We start from the raw sequence: 11569 nt of genomic DNA, 5'->3' as shown, positions 1-11569 counted from the left end.
AGATACACCACTCGGTGTATATATACTGAGTGGTTGAACTCTCAGTGTATATACACTGAGACATAAACCACTCGGTGTATATACACTGAGAGATACACCACTCGGTGTATATACACTGAGAGATAAACTTCTCGATGTATATATACTGAGAGATACACCACTCGGTGTATATACACTGAGAGATAAACCACTCGGCGTATATACATTGAGAGATATACCACTCGGTGTATATACACTGAGATATAAACCACTCGGTGTATATACACTGAGAGATACACCACTCGGTGTATATACACTGAGAGATAAACTACTCGGTGTATATACACTGAGAGATACACCACTCGGTGTATATACACTGAGAGATACACCACTCGGTGTATATACATTGAGAGATACACCAATCGGTGTAAATACTCTGAGAGATAAACCACTCGGTGTATATATACTGAGAGATAAAGCACTCGGTGTATATATACTGAGAGATAAACCTCGGTGTATATATACTGAGAGATAAACCTCTCGGTGTTTTTACACTGAGAGATAAACCACTCGGTGTATATACACTGAGAGATACACCACTCGGTGTATATACACTGAGAGATACACCACTCGGTGTATATACACTGAGAGATACCACTCGGTGTATATACACTGAGAGATACACCACTCGGTGTATATACACTGAGAGATAAACCACTCGGTGTATATACACTGAGAGATACCACTCGGTGTATTTGAGCTAAGTGATACTCACCTCTTGATGATGTACATATAAATATACACTAAGGGATACACACTTCTCAGTGTATATACACTGGTGCACACCACACAGTGTATATACACTAAGAGATACACAACTCACAGCGTATACACTGAGAGATACACTTCTCAAAGTGTATATACACTGAGAGATACACACCTCACAGTGTATACTCTGAGAGATACACACCACACAGTGTATATACACTGAGAGATACACACCATATATTGTATATACACTGAGAGATAAACACCACACAATGTAAATACACTGAGAGATACACATCACACAGTGTATATACACTGAGAGATACGCACAACATAGTGTATATACACTGTGAGATACACACCTCACAGTGTACATACACTAAGAGATACACACCACACAATGTATATGCACTGAGAGATACACACCACACAATGTATATACACTGAGAGATACGCACCACATAGTGTATATACACTGTGAGATACACACCTCACAGTGTACATACACTAAGAGATACACACCACACAGTGTATATACACTGAGAGATACGCACCACATAGTGTATATACACTGTGAGATACACACCTCACAGTGTACATACACTAAGAGATACACACCACACAATGTATATGCACTGAGAGATACACACCACACAATGTATATACACTGAGAGATACGCACCACATAGTGTATATACACTGTGAGATACACACCTCACAGTGCACATACACTAAGAGATACACACCACACAGTGTATATACACTGAGAGATACACACCTCACAGTGTATATGCACTGAGATATACACGTCTCACAGTGTATATACACTGAGATATACACACCTCACAGTGTATATACACTGAGAGATACACACCACACAGTGTATATGCACAGTGTATATGTGTATATACACTGAGATATACACTAAGAGATACACAACTCACAGCGTATACACTGAGAGATACACTTCTCAAAGTGTATATACACTGAGAGATACACTGATATACACTGAGAGATAAACACCACACAATGTAAATACACTGAGAGATATATACACTGAGAGATACGCACAACATATATACACTGTGAGATACACACCTCACACGTCTCACAGTGTATATACACTGAGATATACACACCTCACAGTGTATATACACTGAGAGATACACACCACACAGTGTATATGCACTGAGAGATATACACCACACAGTGTATATGCACTTAGAGATACACACCACACAGTGTATATACACTGAGAGATACACAGCACACAGTGTATATGCACTGAGAGATACACACCACACAGTGTATATACACTGAGAGATACACACCACACAGTGTATATACTCTGAGAGATACACACCACACAGTGTATATGCACTGAGAGATACACACCACACAGTGTATATGCACTGAGAGATACACACCACACAGTGTATATACACTGAGAGATACACACCACACAGTGTATATACACTGAGAGATACTCACCACACAGTGTATATACACTGAGAGATACACACCACACAGTGTATATGCACTGAGAGATACACACCACACAGTGTATATGCACTGAGAGATACACACCACACAGTGTATATGCACTGAGAGATACACACCACACAGTGTATATACACTGAGAGATACACACCACACAGTGTATATACACTGAGAGATACACACCACACAGTGTATATACACTGAGAGATACACACCACACAGTGTATATGCACTGAGAGATACACACCACACAGTGTTTATACACTATTCTTCTATGATCACATTTTCTGTAGACATGAGAGCGAGAAACAATTGCCTGGAACTCTCATGTTATGCAGGAAGATATTCGCCTCTGAGCGAGTTCTCTAACTTGTAATGTTCCACTCTGAGATCTTCTTGCAAACAAAAAGGCTATGCATATCAGTTTTCTTTGAAACTCCATTATTAGTCGACTGCTTGAATGTGACAGCTGAGAGAGCAATACTTTGTACAAGACTCGTTTGTATTAGTGGATTTCATTATTATTATTATTATTATTTATATATATATATATATATATATATATATATATATATATATATATATATATATATATATATATATATATATATATATATATATATATATATATATATATATATATATATATATATATATATATATATATATATATATGCAAAACAACCACTCTGAAAGAATAGAGAAATTCCAAGCGCTTTCGTGACTACTCACATTATCAAGGAACTATGAAAGTGAAGCATCCAAGGAAGCTATATAAGGGGTCCGGCCAGCACCTCACTATCAGATCCCACAACGGTTAAACACGTGACGCGCGGCGAGCCAACTTGGATAGGTCCTTTGCACAACTCACACCCAAGCTATTTATTTGTCCAGTGTATTATTAAATTCTTCCCAAATTCTATTAATTATAAATGGATCTAATTTATATAAACCAAAGGAAATATTCATATTATTGTCAAAACTGCTTTTTATGAAACAAGATTCAATTATATTCCTGTCGACCATGGACTTGCTTGATACTACTTTCTCAACTTTTTGAAAATCAATTGGATGGTTAAAATCTCTTACATGAATAAATAGAGCATTGGAATCTTGTCCAGTTCTAATGCTATATTTATGTTGTTTTAATCTTAGTTCGAGATTTTTACCAGTTTGACCGTAATAAACTTTATCGCAAATTTTACAAGGAATCTTATAGACACATCCATCAGCATTTTGGGGGGAATTCTTTATCAAAAGTTTTTTTTACTGTATCAAGATTTTTGAATACAACTTTAATATTAAAAGTCTTAAGAAGAGAAGGCATATCAACCAAGTTTTCATGGTAAGGGAGAACCAACATATTTTTAGTTGAATAAGGCTGGTTGCCCCTTTTTGGATTATAAAAAGTGTTTCTAGCAACTTTATATATATATATATATATATATATATATATATATATATATATATATATATATATATATATATATATATATATATATATATATACTGATCTCTGGCTGAAGGAGACTCGAACCTACGAATCTTGGAACAAGGTACGCAGTGCTATACCAAACTTACCACACTGGACCAGTGTGGTGAGTTTGGTATAGCACTGCGTACCTTGTTCCAAGGTTCGTAGGTTCGAGTCTCCTTCAGCTAGAGATCAGGGTTTGTGTATATTTCGCTTGCTCTCGCGAATTCCTTGTATATATATATATATATTTATTTAGGTAGTAAGTTGGTAGACAACAGCCGCCCAGGGAGGTACTACCGTCCTGCTAAGTGAGTGTAAAACGAAAGTCTGTAATTGTTTTACATGATGGTAGGATTGTTGGTGTATTTTTTCTGTCTCATAAACATGCAAGATTTCAGGTACGTCTTGCTACTTCTACTTACACTTAGGTCACACTACACATACATGTACAAGCATATATATACACACCCCTCTGGGTTTTCTTCTATATTATTACTAGTTCTTGTTCTTGTTTATTTCCTCTTATCTCCATGGGGAAGTGAAACAGAATTCTTCCTCCGTAAGCCATGCGTGTTGTAAGAGGCGACTAAAATGCCGGGAGCAAGGGACTAGTAACCCCTTCTCCTGTATATATTACTAAATTTATAAAGATAAACTTTCGTTTTTCTTTTTGGGTCACCCTGTTTCTGTGGGATATGGCCGGTTTGTTGAATATATATATATATATATATATATATATATATATATATATATATATATATATATATATATATATATATATATATATATATATATATATATATATATATATATATATATATATATATATATATATATATATATATATATATATATATATACACACATGCACATTCATGTATGTGCCAAAAACGATCCTATAAGGAGAAAAATTAACTAAATAAGGAAATCACTGCACATTTTAGCCTCAAAGTGAGTATCTTCAATGTTTTTAAGGGTTTAGTGTCCTGACATAAATATATACAGTGGAACAAGGGGACAGCATGCTATACAAGCGTCATATTCGTGTGCTGCATCATTTGTAATCCCGCAATAATAGCGTGGGAGCTGTGTTGGTGAGAGAGATACACGAAGTAATACCAACAGTTTGTATGGTAATCCCAGAGCTCCAGTGACACACGCTCTGTAGACATGATGTAACAACACCAATATTCCTGCCTTTGGAAAAGAATGCGATTGTCTATATGAAAAGCTGTAGGTGTCATGAGAGCTCTAGGTGTCTTTATGAGACGCTCTAGGTGCCATAAGAAGCTCCAGGTGCTTTTGTGCGAAGCTTTAGATGGCTCTGAGAAGCGCTGACTTTTTCTACGTGACACTAAAGGTATTTTTTATGAGAAGCTCTAGGTGTCCTTAAAAGAAGTTCTATGTATCGTTAAAAGAAGCTCTAGGTGTCCTTAAAAGAAGTTCTATGTATCGGTAAAAGCTCTAGGTGGCCTTATGCGAAGCTCTTGGTAGCCTTATGAGAAGCTCTATGTGTCATTAAAAGAACCTCTAGGTGGCCTTATGAGAAGCTCTAGATGTCCTTAAAAGAGGCTCTAGGTGTCCTTAAAAGAAGCTCTAGGTGCCCTTAAAAGAAGCTCTAGGTAGCCTTATGAGAAGCTCTAGGTGTCCTTAAAAGAAGCTCTAGGTGTCCTTAAAAGAAGCTCTAGGTGGTCTTATGAGAAGCTCTGGCTGTCTTAACTGAAGCTGAAACTCTCTTTGAGAATCTCTTCATCTCTGAGAAGCTTTTGCTGGAAAATAATGTCCTCTTTATCATGAGACTTTCCATATATTCGAAATAATTCAACTTATAATATTATCCATTTATTCGAAATGATGAAACTATTGTATTCGTGTGTTCAGAATAATGTAACAACTTTATTTGCGCCCATGTGTTCGAAATTTCAGTGTATTTTTACTATATCGGTCGTCTTCCACCAAGGCAAGGTGACTCGAAGAAGAAACGCATTCACCATCATTCAACAGATGTCTCGCCAGAAGTGCGCCGACATCATATTGTTGAATAAATATCTGTGAAAATCTTTTTTGCTTACGATGTATGAAACAAGAATGTCTGTCCGTCTGTACTAGCGTCTGTTGCTCTGCTCCAGGACGACCCGTTGATAACGAGGCAGTCGAGGCAGTGATAGTAGTAGTAGTAGTAGTAGTAGTAGAGGGTTGTGATAGCCACAAGAGAACTGGTGGCAACTAGCAGTTGAACCAATGGTACAAATTCTGTCATTATTCTAATATAGTATAGTATACGTTACCTCCTATTTACATACAGATACTAGCCAGATGGATTGGAAGGATGGGGGGAGTAAGCTTCCTGCTTTTCTATCTTTCACCCATTCTCTTAGATAATACACAATTCCTTTAATCTAGATAGTAGATAGATCTTCTGAGCAGACAGCCTCGGTGTGGACTCCCAGGTCCTCCTCTGCCATCTGTCTTTCGTTTGTTTCCCAGTGTCGAAGAGGTTGAATACTGGGAAATCTGGGAACAAACTACCATTGCATCTTGTTATGTGATTATATACTAGAGGTAAAACATGATGAACATAGAGAGAAGGAGATCTAGAAAGTAACATAAGAAAAATATGAGTAAAGTGGAAGAAATATTGGAACAACGAACGAAATGAAAATCACCACTGTGGAGTTTCTTAAATCGAAATGCAGAGATTTCACTCATGGAAAAAATGTAGAGCACACGAAAGTCAAAAACCATGCATTATGGACAGAAATAATCTTAATCGATACAGAAAAAAAATTGGAAATGGATATAAATACATCAAGTTAAGGTACATTCCAGACTCTCACACAATCACATCAGGAGAAAATACTGGAGGAAATCAGAATGAAATATGTAAACACATCCAAATTAATGGATAGCGAAGTTATCAGCAGAAACACTGTGCAAACCACTGACTCACGTGACATTAATATGCAAACCAGAAGCCCACTTTGTATTAACTGAAAAGCAACGCCATTGTACAAGAAAATGAAATCACTGTTTTTCTTAAGCTGATGTAAGTCATTCAGTGTAAGATATGATGGAGGCTCGACACTCCATTAAATAATCAAGGAACATCTTCTGACTAGCCATGTTATCGGTGATCCATTTAACCAACATTGATAATGAGAATGTATCCCACCAACACTGTACACTGTAACATTAACAACTTATCATCCAGCAGCTTATCACAGTGTTCTGTAATAAGTATTTAATTAAGTTTATTCAGGTATACACAAATACAGTTACATAGATTATCATACATAGCAGCATATGTGTAGAGAACCTGGGATAACCCAAAAAAGTCAGTGACTTATTTCCATTGTGAGAGCTAGGATTGTGGTGGTGGTGATGGGGGAGGGGGAGATTGGGATTGTTGTGGGGGAGGAAGGATGGAGGGGGAAAACTGGGGGAGGTCACCATCTCCCGTAGGCATCACAGCAATTCGCTACGGTCTTTGATTTACATATCATCGGCATTAGAGATATGGTTTTCAACTAGCTGACTCGGTCACCTGGGGTTACACCAGCCCGAGGCTCCACTTTTATTCCTGACATTCTCGATGCATGAGGCTCTGGTGTGAATACATTCCAGCTTATACATTACCCCAGAATACATGGAAATACATTTTTTGGTGTGTGTCAAGCGGGGGTGATTGTGGTGTGGAGGGAAGGGTGGGACGGGTAGGGAAGAGGTGAAGGGTAACCACAGCCCCTCCACATGCTGACAGTGTCCTCACACAGCCCCACCACAAGCTGACAGTTTCTTCACACATCACCACCACAAGCTGACAGTGTCCTCACACACAGCCCCACCACAAGCTGACAGTGTCCTCACCCATCACCACTACAAGCTGAAAGTGTCTTCACACAGCCCCACCACAAGCTGACAGTGTCCTAACACAGCCCCACCACAAACTGAGAGTGTCATCACACAGCCCCACAAGAAGCTTATAGTGTCCTCACACAGCCCCACCACAAGCTGACAGTTTCTTCACACATCACCACCACAAGCTGACAGTGTACTCACACATCCCCACCAAAAGCTGACAGTGTCCTCACACAGCCCCACCACAAGCTGAGAGTGTCCTCACACAGCCCCACCACAAGCTGACAGTGCCCTTACTCACAGCCCGACCATAAGCTTAAAGTTTCCTCACACAGCCCCACCACAAGCTGACAGTGTCCTCACGCATCCCCACCACATACTGACAGTGTCCTCACACAGCCCCACCACAAGCTGACAGTGTCATCACACAGCCCCAACACAAGCTGACAGTTTCTTCACACATCACCACCACAAGCTGACAGTTTCATCAAACACAGCCCCACCACAAGCTGACAGTGTCCTCACCCATCACCTCTACAAGCTGACAGTGTCTTCACACAGCCCCACCACAAGCTGACAGTGTCCTCACACAGACCCACCACAAGCTGACAGTGTCCTCACACAGCCCCACAACAAGCTGACAGTGTCCTCACACAGTCCCACCACAAGCTGACAGTTTCTTCACACATCACCACCACAAGCTGACAGTGTCCTCACACATCCCTACCACAAGCTGACAGTGTCCTCACACAGCCCCACCACAAGCTGACAGTGTCCTCACACAGCCCCACCACAAGCTGACAGTGTCCTTACACAGCCCCACTACAAGCTGACAATGTCTTCACACATCCACACCACAAGCTGACAGTGTCCTCACACAGCCCCACCATAAGCTGACAGTGTCCTCACACAGCACCACTAAAAGCTGAGAGTGTCCTCACCCAGCCCCACCACAAGCTGACAGTGTCCTCACACAGCCCCACCACAAGCTGACAGTGCCCTTACACACAGCCCCACCACAAGCTGACAGTGTCCTCACACAGAGGCCCACTACAAGCTGAGAGTATCCTCACACAGTCCCACCACAAGCTGAGAGTGTCCTTAAACAGCCCCACCACAAGCTGACAGTGCCCTCACAGAGCCCCACCACAAGCTGACAATGTCCTCAAACAGCCCCACCACAAGCTGACAGTTTCTTCACACATCACCACCAAAAGCTGACAGTGTACTCACACACAGCCCCACCAAAAGCTGACAGTGTACTCACCCATCAACACTACAAGATGACAGTATTTTCACACAGCCCCACCACAAGCTGAGAGCGTCCTCACACAGCCCCACCACAAGCAGAAAGTGTCCTCACACAGCCCCACCACTAGCTGACAGTTTCTTCACACATCACCACCACAAGCTGACAGTGTCCTCACAGAGCCCCAACACAAGCTGAAAGTGTCATCACACAGCCCCACAACAAGCTGAGAGTGTCCTCACGCATCCCCACCACAAGCTGACAGTGTCCTCACACAGCCGCACCACAAGCTGACAGTTTCTTCACACATCACCGCCACAAGCTGAAAGTATTCTCACACAGCCCCACCACAAGCTGACAGTGTCCTCACACAGCCCCACCACAAGCTGACAGTGTCCTCACACAGTCTCACCACAAGCTGACAGTGTCCTTACACACAGTCCCACAACGAGCTGACAGTGTCCTCACACACATCCCCACCACAAGCTGACAGTGTCCTCTCACAGCCCCACCACAAGCTGACAGTGTCCTCACCCAGCACCACTACAAGCTGACAGTGTCCTCACACACAGTCCCACAACAAGCTGACAGTGTCCTCACACAGCCCCACCACAAGCTGACAGTGTCCTTACTCACAGCCCGACCATAAGCTTAAAGTTTCCTCACACAGCCCCACCACAAGCTGACAGTGTCCTCACCCAGCACCACTACAAGCTGACAGTGTCCTCACACACAGTCCCACCACATGCTACCAGTGTCCTCACACAAAGTCCCACCGTAAGCTAACAGTGTCCGCACACAGAGCCCCACCACAAGCTGACAGTCTCCACACACAGCCCCACCACAAGCTGACAGTGTCCTCACACAGCCCCAACACAAGCTGACAGTGTGCTCACACAGTCCCATTACAAGCTGACAGTGTCCTCACACAGTCCCACTACAAGGTGACAGTGTCCTCACACAACCCCACTACAAGGTGACAGTGTCCTCACACAACCCCACTACAAGGTGACAGTGTCCTCACACACTCCCAGTACAAGGTGACAGTGTCCTCACACTGCCCCACTACAAGGTGACAGTGTCCTCACACACTCCCAGTACAAGGTGACAGTGTCCTCACACAACCCCACCACAAGCTGACAGTGTCCTCACACAGCCCCACCACAAGCTGACAGTGTCCTTACTCACAGCCCGACCAAAAGCTTAAAGATTCCTCACACAGCCCCACCACAAGCTGACAGTGTCCTCACGCATCCCCACCACATACTGACAGTGTCCTCACACAGCCCCACCACAAGCTGACAGTGTCATCACACAGCCCCAACACAAGCTGACAGTTTCTTCACACATCACCACCACAAGCTGACAGTTTCATCACACACAGCCCCACCACAAGCTGACAGTGTCCTCACCCATCACCTCTACAAGCTGACAGTGTCTTCACACAGCCCCACCACAAGCTGACAGTGTCCTCACACAGACCCACCACAAGCTGACAGTGTCCTCACACAGCCCCACAACAAGCTGACAGTGTCCTCACACAGTCCCACCACAAGCTGACAGTTTCTTCACACATCACCAACACAAGCTGACAGTGTCCTCACACATCCCTACCACAAGCTGACAGTGTCCTCACACAGCCCCACCACAAGCTGACAGTGTCCTCACACAGCCCCACCACAAGCTGACAGTGTCCTTACACAGCCCCACTACAAGCTGACAATGTCTTCACACATCCACACCACAAGCTGACAGTGTCCTCACACAGCCCCACCATAAGCTGACAGTGTCCTCACACAGCACCACTAAAAGCTGAGAGTGTCCTCACCCAGCCCCACCACAAGCTGACAGTGTCCTCACATAGCCCCACCACAAGCTGACAGTGCCCTTACACACAGCCCCACCACAAGCTGACAGTGTCCTCACACAGAGGCCCACTACAAGCTGAGAGTATCCTCACACAGTCCCACCACAAGCTGAGAGTGTCCTTAAACAGCCCCACCACAAGCTGACAGTGCCCTCACACAGCCCCACCACAAGCTGACAATGTCCTCAAACAGCCCCACCACAAGCTGACAGTTTCTTCACACATCACCACCAAAAGCTGACAGTGTACTCACACACAGCCCCACCAAAAGCTGACAGTGTACTCACCCATCAACACTACAAGATGACAGTATCTTCACACAGCCCCACCACAAGCTGACAGCGTCCTCACACAGCCCCACCACAAGCAGAAAGTGTCCTCACACAGCCCCACCACTAGCTGACAGTTTCTTCACACATCACCACCACAAGCTGACAGTGTCCTCACAGAGCCCCAACACAAGCTGACAGTGTCATCACACAGCCCCACAACAAGCTGAGAGTGTCCTCACACAGCCCCACCACAAGCTGACAGTGTCCTTACTCACAGCCTGACCACAAGCTTAAAGTTTCCTCACCCAGCCCCATAACAAGCTGACAATGTCCTCACACAGCCCCACCACTAGCTGACAGTTTCTTCACACATCACCACCACAAGCTGACAGTGTCCTCACAGAGCCCCAACACAAGCTGACAGTGTCCTCACGCATCCCCACCACAAGCTGACAGTGTCCTCACACAGCCGCACCACAAGCTGACAGTTTCTTCACACATCACCGCCACAAGCTGAAAGTATTCTCACACAGCCCCACCACAAGCTGACAGTGTCCTCACACAGCCCCACCACAAGCTGACAGTGTCCTCACACAGTC

Source organism: Cherax quadricarinatus, chromosome 45, assembly GCF_038502225.1.
Source record: "Cherax quadricarinatus isolate ZL_2023a chromosome 45, ASM3850222v1, whole genome shotgun sequence".
Lineage (NCBI taxonomy): Eukaryota > Metazoa > Arthropoda > Malacostraca > Decapoda > Parastacidae > Cherax > Cherax quadricarinatus.
The sequence above is the reverse complement of the archived record's forward strand: the minus strand, read 5'-3'. Positions refer to the sequence as shown.